This window comes from Macaca mulatta, chromosome 3 (assembly GCF_049350105.2).
Source record: "Macaca mulatta isolate MMU2019108-1 chromosome 3, T2T-MMU8v2.0, whole genome shotgun sequence".
NCBI lineage: Eukaryota > Metazoa > Chordata > Mammalia > Primates > Cercopithecidae > Macaca > Macaca mulatta.
In genome coordinates, this window is record NC_133408.1 from 71,527,714 (window position 1) to 71,538,656 (window position 10,943).

Here is a 10,943-nt window from a genome sequence, read left to right on the forward strand (position 1 = left end):
AAGAACCTGAATAGACATTTATCTTTAAAAAAAAAGATATAAATATGGCTAACAAGTGCTCAACATCAGTATTCATCGGGAAAATGCAGATCAAAGTCCTCATTTACTTTATATATTATATATATAATTTATTTCACATAATAAATGTGTACAGCAGGTACAGTAATCTGCATCCTACAACAGAGGACCCTGAGACTGGTGACTCGGGGATGCATCTGCATGGAGCCGGCCTGGGGTGGAGTGGATGGTGCTGAAGAGGACAGCGGATGACGTAGATCCAGGGGCAGCGACTCACTTGGGACCCCTCAGCAGAGGAGCCTCGGTCAGTCCCCAAAGCTCAGTAGCACCTTGGACAGAGGACAGGTGGGTGAGGTTGTCAGAAAAGAATGGTGGGAGGAGGACAGCCAGGTGCCCCAAGCCAGGGCCCCTGAGAACCTCCTGAGGCTAGGAATTGGGTAGAGGGCCAAGCTGGCCACCTGTGGGGCCCTCAGTCACCCTCATTACCTCTGGTGCCACAGCAGCAGTGCACAGCAGCCCAATTAGTAAGTGGACAAGGCAAGGCAGGCATGTTCATGGATCAGAGTAGTCTTGCTCAAGGGCTTTTACAGGATGAAGGTAAAAGAAGGGCCACTGTGGCTGGAGAGAGGGTCACAGTCTCTGGGTCAGACACGATGGAGAAATGAGGAAAAGGGAAGGGGTGGTGGCCAATATGCAGGAGAGGCTGGTGGACGTGCGATGGTCAGAGTCTATTAGACAGGATGGGCTCCAGGTGCATCCTAGGTGTACTGGGCACTTCTCAGCCTTCCTGGAATTGAGCCGGGTGATGTGGTCACTTTTGGGGAGACTGTTGTCAGGGCCCAGCCACACACCCCTGGGCAACACTGTCCCATCTCAGGACTGGACTTGCTCAGCTCCCACAGGGGACGCTGCCTGCAGCCCAGGAGGGGCAGCCCCACTGTGCAGCCCGAGCCCCCATGGATCCTGAGCAGTCCCTGCCTGATCTTGTACTCCTTCTGCTCCTTTGCCCCAGCCCCTCCTGAGTGTCAGCCAGCACGGAGGCCTTGTCTGTCCTTTCTTCCCTATGCAGGCTCCTGGGCTGAGACCTGGCCCCCAGCCTGGTCCAGGTCCTCAGCTCTCCTTCCATTGCCTTACAGTGAGACAGAACTGCCCCTGTCTGTGCCCTGGAGGTGGAGGTAAGAGCCTGACCCTGCTGTATGGGGGCTGCTCCATAGATGGGCGACTTGGCAGGGGGTGTGTGATGCGGAGGCTGTGGCCTGTGGGCATGCGTGCTGGGAATGGGAGTGACACACCGTCACTGGGAGAGGCCACAGTTCCTGCTGAATCTCACTCCAAACTCTAGCCCTGCAGGCTTTGTACCACAGCCACCACCGAGAATCACAGTAGTGTCTCAGGAGTCGCTGCCCGCTGCCCACCAGGCCCTACCTGGAGGCCAAGACCCAACCAAAGCCCAGCGTGTCTGTGCCCTGGGAACAGTGTGTCCTATGGTCATAAGGCCAAGCCACCAGTGGCCACTCATCAGGGGCTTGGTTCTGTCCTATTCTGGCTCCTTCCAGTTCAGTCCCATCGGGACCCCTAACCACATGACCCAGCATCCAAGAATCACTCCAGGAAACCTGGCAGCTCAGCTCACTCCATCACTTCTTACCGACAGCAAAAACATCAGGGCATCAGACATACAGATAAATGCCTATAAATGCTTAACTGGAATAAATCTAGGTACAACAAGAAGGCGCAGCTGTGAGTGAGGGTCCCCCATGACTGCTCTTCAGGGTTTAGGACAGGCGCCCATTGTTGCTTCCTGGTGCTGCCTACCTCTCAGACAGGGCAGGGCACACTTTCCTCACCAAAAGGACAACAGGCCTTGTCCCTAGCCCTCCTGCCCATCCCTGCAAGGATCACCTTGCTGGGAGGAATCTGATGCCTGGGCATGGGCCGCTTCTAAGCCAGGAACAGGAACACCTTCTGGACACCCCATAGGAAGGAATAAATCCAGATCAGAGTTCACAACCTGAGCTCTTGCCCACTCTTCATGAAGAGGCCCAGTCCTAGGCAGACTGAACCTCTCCTGAGGAACTGTGCAGCCAAAGACTGGAAACTTCCAGAATCCTTAGACTTGGATCCCCCTTGGGGTCACCCTGAAGTCTGTCTCACCAGAGCATCTTCTGTCCATAGATGTCTTATTGGGTCTCCAAATGAATACTTACAGAGGTCTGGGGCCCAGCATAGTCACTCCTACTGAATGTCGAGAAGACAAAGGCCAAGAACCCAAGGAAACACCAGGTCTGGCCCTTCCACACCCAACCAGAGTAGGATGCATAGGCCAGACTGTGTCAGAAGCCCAGTTACCCAGATGGAGGGAAAGTCAACCCCAAGGGGGTGGAAGGGATCAGTCACACATCCTGGGCAGACAGTGGTGTGGGGAACACAGGTGAGCTGCACGCTGCTGACTTTCCCTGGCTATGGAAATGAAGTATCTGCAGAAAAAGCCCCCTTTCCTTGCAGAACGGCTGTTTTATGACAGCAGTTTTGACAGTGACTCTTGTGTCTGTTCTGAGGCTTGGCCCTGCTGTATAGAAAATGGAGCAGGCCAAGATGTCCTCAGTGAACATGCACCAGAATGACCTAGATGTGAGCCAAACCTTCACAAGCCACGCCATGTTCAGAGAGCGCTGCAGCGTCAAGTAAGGCAGGTGGGGCCTGGAGGGTCCCAGGGGAGGTGGGGAATCCGGAGGGATGGGGCATCTGAGGGACAGTGGGGAGGTCTCAGGACAAGGTAGGGTCTCAGAGAAGAGGGTGACAGCCCAGCCTACTGCCTGGAGATCTGGCCTTCAGAAGGGTCTGCAGAGGGGCCTGGAAGAGTGAGGTTTTCAGGGCAGTCCAGGGGGCTCTGAACACCTCTGCTCCTTCCTCGAAGACAAGAAAATGTTGTGCACCCAGACTGCCACCTTAAAGTGGCCCCTACAGTGCTTGATTGATGGGACAAGTGTGCACAGGAAACCCAGTCCAGGGACCCTGCCCAGGGTCTGGCTCCTCCAGAAGGACCCAGCTCCCCTCCTCTGCACAGGAGGCAGAGGAAGATCCCTGCAGAGCACACAAACCATGCCCTGCCTGAGAGAGGGCATCACACGGCTGGGGCTGGGACTCAGGGCCAGCATCCTGGGCAGACTGGGCCAGGACTCATCTTGGGAGAGCACTTAGGGAGCCCCCTCTTTCAGGGGTCACATTTGATGGACATGAGAACACCCCTATAAGGAGCTGCAGGACCTTATCTGATCCAGCCTCCTGGGGGAGGTCTCATCCCATGCAGAGGGGGACCCCGACACCACAGACTGAGGCTCCAGTAGGCCCTGCTCAGGTCACCAGCCCTCCACCATGAAGGGCCAGGTCCTCCCATGCCTGCTGCTCCCACAAACCCCTACTTCAAGCTCATCACAAGCTCATCCTGAGGATCTGGTACATCTGCCTTCTGTAGGGCAAGTGCATGCTCATAGCCAGGGCACATACAGCATTGAAAGTGCACAGAACCCTGTCCCCATGTGCCCGAGAGTGCCAAGGGAGCACACAAGCACACAAAACCTGGCCCGAGGGCGGTGCTCACACTGTCCACAGGACCCTCTGCTTTAACCCAGAGGGAGGGCCAAATCAAGTCAGGCCTGGTGGCCTGGACAGGGCACCATGAGTCCTCCTGGAAACTGGACCCACCCCTGACACAACTCGGATGAAAGCCATGAGTGTGGAGACCACTTCCCTGCCGGGGCCTCCCCCCATTTGTGGCCTCCTGTGCAGAGCTGGACCCCAGGGGTGTCCAGAAAGGACCCAGCACTGCCTAGTGTGAGGTGCCCATGGCAGAAACAGGGTGAAGGCACAGACCCCTCCCAGGAGACCCCTCCTGGCCTGATGCCCAGCCCCAAACCTAGACCCCTCTCCTGAAGCTCTCTCTGTTTGTCCTGTGGGAGCTTTCCTAAGATGCACTGTCCCAGGCCTGGGCTCTGGATGATGATGTGGTTGTGAAGCACTTTCAGGCCTCCATGGCTGAGCTCAGAAAGATGCACTGTGACCACTGCCCCCAACGTGGTCTCCAGCACCAGGTCCCCTCCTGAGTCACCATCTAAGACAGTAAATAGTGGGGAGTGCCCAGGACTCTCCATCCCTGCTCCCCAAGCCTTCCTTTTCCTTCTCCTTTTCCTTCTCTAAGAAGCTTCTAAAAACAGGCCAGCTGGGCCCCAGGGCAGGCGCTGGACTCACCTCAGTAACAGGGCAGGGAATGAGGGCAAGACCCCTCCAAGCCCCCACCACACCCTTCCCCTCCTGCCCTAGAAGAACCCTGGAGGCCCCTGGAGGGCTTGGTCCCGTCTGTGCTAGCTCACACCCATAGCTGCCAGCACCAACAGGGCCAGAGTGCAGTAGGGGTCCCCACTCACGAGTTCCTATACTATACGCAGTAAACACCCCCACTGTGGGATCAGCAGGGACACTCACTCACGAGCGCCCATACATACCCCAGGCGGTACACACCCCTCACTGTGGGATCAGCAGCCTGTAGGGGTTTCTTCAGTGTCAGACCAGGTGGGTTACTAGAGACCCCAAAACTCCAAGGACCCAGATATCTGGGGCCTAGCCGTACAAGAGTCAGATGGGCTTCGGGGAGAAGTGGACCAAGTTTGCTTTCCATTCAGCTAGGAAGGCCCTGGTCCTGGAGTGAGTGTCTCTGGCACCCAGTCCTCTGAGGGCATCCCTTAGCATGGAGACCCTCCCCAAGGACAGGCTGGCCCTCCCTGGCCCACCAGCCCAGCTCCAGAAGCCCAGAAGCTGACCTTAGGCCAAGGTCCAGCAGCACAAGAAGAATTCCACAGAGCCCAGGGCAGCAGGCCACTCTCTGGGGGCCCAGTGGCTCAAGATGCGGCAAGCCTGTTCCTATCTCAGGATAGACCATGGGATTTTTTTGGCGATTTCTGTGTTGGAATTCTCTCCCAAACACCCCATGGACCTGGACATCCGGAACTCATGGTATCCACAGTGTAACTCTGAGAAGGGATTCCAAACCCCTGTTCTTTCTACATCTTCCCTGGACACCCCATAGGACAGGCCCTGGCACTGAACCCCATCAGGACCCCAACAACCAGGCCTTGCCCAGCCCACTGAAAACCCAGCGGTAGGGCCATAGACACTCCCCTTGCATGGTGGCACCTGGATTTGACCTTTCTCAGGGGCCACTGACCAGTACAGCCTTAAAGGAGCCAAGACTGCACCCAGATAACCCCAGACAGCTCCTCAGCCCGGAGAAATCAGTGTCACTGGGGAAGCTGGACTCAGAGGCTGCTGGAGGGGAGGGGGATTGTGGCATCTGCAGAGCCCTAGCCAGCCAGCAATCTGTCATGTGTCCCCATGCCTGCCCACTGGTGTGACAGAGCCTCCCTTACAGGGCAAACATCCCAGACCTACAGATGCCCAGCCCAGCCCAAGCCCTGGGAGAAAAGGGGCCCAGGGGAGCCACGGGTGTCACAGAAATAGCCAAGATAACAAAACAGGGGACTGAGCTTCCTGGGGCACTGGCCAAAACTAGAATTTGGCCCAGGGAAGGGCAAGCCCCTTAAAGCAGTGTGTGAGTACACAGGGCCCCCACAAGGCAGGGCATGCCTGGCAGGGCCAAGTCAGTGATGTTACCAGGCTCAAAGAGCAACCATCCACATCGCCAAGGGTGGGATAGGAGCAAGTGGACCAGCATCCAACCTCTTCAACTCAAGGAAGCAGCGATGGCTGGACTCCTGCACCCTGAGTGGCCACCATCTGACCATCGGTGGGGCAGAGGCCAGAGACCATTGATCTATCGGGTGGTCCTAGGGCCCTGCTTCCACCGCACAAGAACGACTTCAAATCGCACGATCAAGATGAAGCTGTGCAAGAATGGGCCCAGGAGCCCAGGTCCCTGGGTCTACTGTCCTTGCCAGGTGTCAAGGACAGAAATAGTCAGAAAAGTTGTCTATGGTCAGAAAAAGTCAGAAAGGTAGTCTCACTCCTTGGAAGGAGGCTCCAAAGTGGAGACCAGAGCTGTAGCAGGAGGAGGGGCTCCTGGTGGCCCTGAAATAGGCTCTGACAGGATCCCAGAGTCTGCTGTTCTGTCCTTCTCTTTCTCCTTTTCCTTGAGGACTTGGAATCTCCCCCCATTAGATGGTGATTCTGCAGCCATGGACAATCAATTTACAGAAGGACTTCTCAGTGGCCATTTCCGCAGCCTGCCCTGTGGAAAGCTGATGAGAGCACACGGCTGTCTCTGCACAACAGTGACCATCCGGATCTCGCCCACAGGTAGAGATCATTTCTTAAATCTGTCTCAGTAGTGGTATCCCCCAGACCATCAACACAGAGGGCGGGCAGACTTCCTTGCTGGTGGGTCCAGATGAAGCGTGGTTGAAGCCTGCTCTAGAAGCTTATCTGCTACGGGGTCATTGTTTCCACATGTTGTTCTTTAATATTCTGTTCAGCAAGGGGGTCATGTGGATCTGCAGGCTTCTCATGTCTGTGCGGACACTCCTCTCCTCTCTCACCCTCTCCCTTTACCCATAAAGGGCAAATGTAGGGCTTATTCCTTAGATAGCAGAGTGTGGTCTGGGCCAGTTTGGGCAGCATGTCACTGGTGCATGTGGCTTTCCCCAGCGGGAGAGCTGGTCATGTTCCATTAGGGTTAGAAAATCCTCTCTCCATCTCTGCAGTGGCCTTTTAAAGACAGTTCTGCATCATGAACCTGGATGGGCAGTCATACTCCAGGTGTGAGAGGCGGGGCTGAGGGACATTTTCTGCAGGCTCAGCACCCTTCAGTCTTCTTGGAATGCATGTGCACCACACAGCCCCAGCCAGACACTGAATGGCCAGGCACAGATTTTGCATTTTTTTCTCATAGTTTTCCTTTGGTCATTCAGATACACGGATTTTCTCCAGGACATGTGTGACACAGAAGACAGAAGCGTCCTCCCAGTTTTGTCTGTTTTAGGTGCTGGAGCCCAGAGAGGTCTCCTCTTGAGAGGGTCGGTCGGCAGGCAGCAGTAGCTTTTCAGGTGGGAGAGAGGACCCCCACAATGCTGGCAGCCCCAGTTCTTTCTGGCTGTGTTCTTGAGACAACTGCCTTTGACTACATGTGATTCATCTTTCTTTACTCAAGGCAAACCTCGCTCCCAAGGAATCTCCATTCTTGGAGGAAACTCTTGGCTTCCTGGTCTCTCCAAGAACTGGCCTGGAAGAGACAGAGAAATGTGAATGCACTTTGAAATACAGTGTATACTTGGTGCTTTTCAAAGACCCTCCCTCTACACCTACAGGGCTTAAGGAGACCTTGCGTCTGCTGCTGGGAGATGACAAAATCTTAAGTGAGAAGGTCAAGAACCAGAATCACTAGAAAAAGAAATGTTCAATCTCTAAACGCATAGTTATGTTGGGAAACATCTGTGTGTCTGGATATTTATTGTGTCCAATCGTGGATAAAGACTCAAAAACTCACGGGGCACGGTGGCTAATGCCCTTAATCCCAGCACTGTGGGAGGCCAAGGCAGGTGGATCACCTGAGGTCAGGAGTTCAAGACCAGCCTGGCCATCATGGCAAAACTTCATCTCTATTAAAAATATAAAAATTATCGGGGCATGGTGGTGTGAACTGCAAACCTAGCTACTTGAGAGGCTGAGGCAAGAGAGTCATTTGAACCCGGGAGTCAGAGGTTGCAGTGAGCCAAGATAACCCCACCGCACTCCAGCCTGGTCAACAGCCTGGGCTGTCTCAAAAAAAAAAAAAAAAACAACTGGGCATGGTGGCTCATGCCTGTAATCCCAGCACTTTGGGAGGCTAAGGAGGGCAGATCATGAGGTCAGGAGATCGAGACTATCGTGGCTAACACGGTGAAACCCTGTCTCTACTAAAAATACAAAAAATTAGCTGGGCGTGGTGGCGGTTGCCTGTAGTCCCAGCTACTCCAGAGGCTAAGGCAGGAAAATGGCTTCAACCTGAGAGGTGGAGCTTGCAGTGAGCCAAGATCGCGCCACTGCACTCCAGCCTGGGCAACAGAGTGAGACTCCATCTTAAAAAAAAGAAAAGAAAAAAACAACCAACAAAAAGAAACCTCAAAAGCAAAAAGCTTTTGGCTAAGTTCTCCTGGCCTGGAAGGGCTCTTCCTTTGTTTTACGTGCAGGCAGGTGATCTGTCCTGAAAAGAGGCCTGTGGCCCCTTCCTGGTCACAAAGTCTTAATTGGTAAGAGCTCCAAGTACACAGAGCCACAGGCCCATCAACCATGGAGCTGCCTCTGCCGCCCAGGATGGAAACTCAGGGTAAAGGTGACTGCGGCTAGAACAAAAGGATTAGGGAAAAAATGAAAATTAATTTGAAAAAAATTAAACCAAAATATACTAGCATGAAGTAATTTTTATTAAAGCCTTGTCTGTGAATAAGTTAAATATGGTTAATCACAGTACTGTACATAATAACCTAAAATTTTAACTATTGGCCAAGTGCAGTGGCTCATGCCTGTAATCCCAGTGCTTTGGGAGGCCAAGGTGGGAGAATTGCATGAACCTAGGAATTGGAACTAGCCTGGGCCACAGAGTGAGACCATGCCTCTGCCAAACAATAAAACATTAGCTGGGCATGGTGGCATGGCCTGTAAAACAATAAATAAACATGAAATTATAACTACCACAAACTAAGCTACAATATTTATGTCATCACAAAGTAATAGTCAATTTATTTCAGTCCAAAAGAGATAACCAAGAATTGATTTCAAAATCAATTCAGAGCTTTGCCTTCTCTGTATGGTGGAAGAGCAAGAAACAGACTCCCTCTGGCACCAAACACACAGGAAGCCAGACCAACCACATGAACCAGACGTTTCCAGACACTAGAAGCCTCTGCAAGGAGCACAGGACTGAGGTCTGGAGGCTGAAATCAAGAGAAGGGGCTGCGTTGCTGCCCCAGCTTAGAGTCTGCAGAGCCTCCTGGCAGTGCAGGGTGGGAGGACATAGGAAGAGCATGGAAGTCCACATGTTAAGGAGACAGGGTTGAGAATGTGAGGAGAGAAAAACATATGACTGAGTACCAGAAAGTAGGGAGGAGTGGCTGAAGTAGGGGTAAGATTGGCGAGTAGAAGATGGGGGCTCATTGAACCAATGGCACGTATATGGGTAAATACCAATCAAAATAAATAATATTACCCGGTACAAAAGGGAAAAGGGCACCCTACACTTTTTTTTTTGAGACAGTCACCCAGGCTGTAGTGCAGTGGTGCAATTTCAGCTCACTACAACCTCTGCCTCCTGGGTTCAAGTGATTCTCCTGCCTCAGCCTCCTTAGTAGCAGGATTACAGGCACGCACCACCAACCGCAGCTAATTTTTGTATTTTTAGTAGAGACAGGGTTTCACTATGTTAATCAGGCTGGTCACGAACTTCTGACCTCCTGATCCACCTGCCTCAGCCTCCCAAAGTGCTGGAATTACAGGTGTGAGCCGCCGTGTCTGGCCCACCCTACATTTTTTTCAGAGCATTTTCACAAGAAAACTTGTCATTATGAGTATAATATTGTCCAAAAGTAGCAGAGGAGTGAATATTTCCCAATATATTTTAGGAAGCTAGTATTACTGTCCAATAGAATCAGAGAAAGGCAATACCAAAAAAGAAACCCTGTAAAATAGTATGCCTCATGAAACTCGATGTGGAAATCCCCCAAAAAACACTATTCAACAGAACCACATGCTTCACCCATGGGTGAATTTCTTCAGCCACATGCTTCACCAATGGATGAATTTCTTCTAGGAATCATAAAGATTTGGGGATATCAAAGGAAATCTTTTATTAAGAATCAAAGTTGGAGACTCCTATCTTGAGTTGATTACTTTGAATTTTTGGTCCCAAAATACATACAGGACCAGGTCTAATTCTATGTGATCTTTATCACACGCAGCCAGATGCTGAAGAGAAATAGATACAACAGCAATATGGGAGTTACCCTCTCTAAAGCCCAACTGAAAAAACCCGGAGTCAGAAGTTTCACAAACAAAAAAACAACATACTTATTCTGAACCAGAGAAGGAGAAGTAATTCAAACATTTAAATTGCTATGAGAATACTGACCTGTTAGAAACTGAAGGAGCAAGCAATGCTTCTAAACGCCACGCTTTTCCATCAGAATACAGAGATAGACAACCTTGAATTTATCCAGTCATAACATTAATTTCCCTAAGAAATAAATCACAAAATAAATATTATACTCATGACATATTCTCTGCCTAAAAGAAGGCAAGATAAACTGAGCAGTTAATTATCAGTGTAATAAATTATGTACAAGAATCTTATTGCTGCATTTTTTAACAACAATGAAACTAGAACCAATCTAAATTTCTATCAAAAAATAAACAGTGAAACCAATCTTGTATACCCATTCTTTGGAATACATTTAAGACATTAAAAATAGAGAATTAGAATCTTATGCACTGATTTGGAATAATGTAAGTGATATATTGCTTATGAAATAGCAAAATAAAAACAATATAGTATGATATAATTTGTGTTCAAAAACTGTACATGTATTTATCTATTTATCTGTCTTTTTTTTTTTTTTTTGGAGTCAGGGTCTCACTCTCTCACCCAGATGGGAGTGCAGTGATGTGATCACAGCTCACTGCAGCCTCAAACTCTTGAGCTCAAGGGATCTTCCCCCCTCAGCCTCCCAAAGGGTTGGGATTACAGGCGTGAGCCACCGCACCTGGCCAACTTTATGTGTATTTATAAATTTATAGAAAGCATCCAGAAGAATAAACATCAAGCTATAATAATTACTTCTAAGAAGCGAGTGAGTTTGGAACGAAGAGGAAGACATGGGAGACTTTCACTACATAAATATTTCTATGATCGACATTCTTAAAACAGCATGCATTTCTTTTATAAT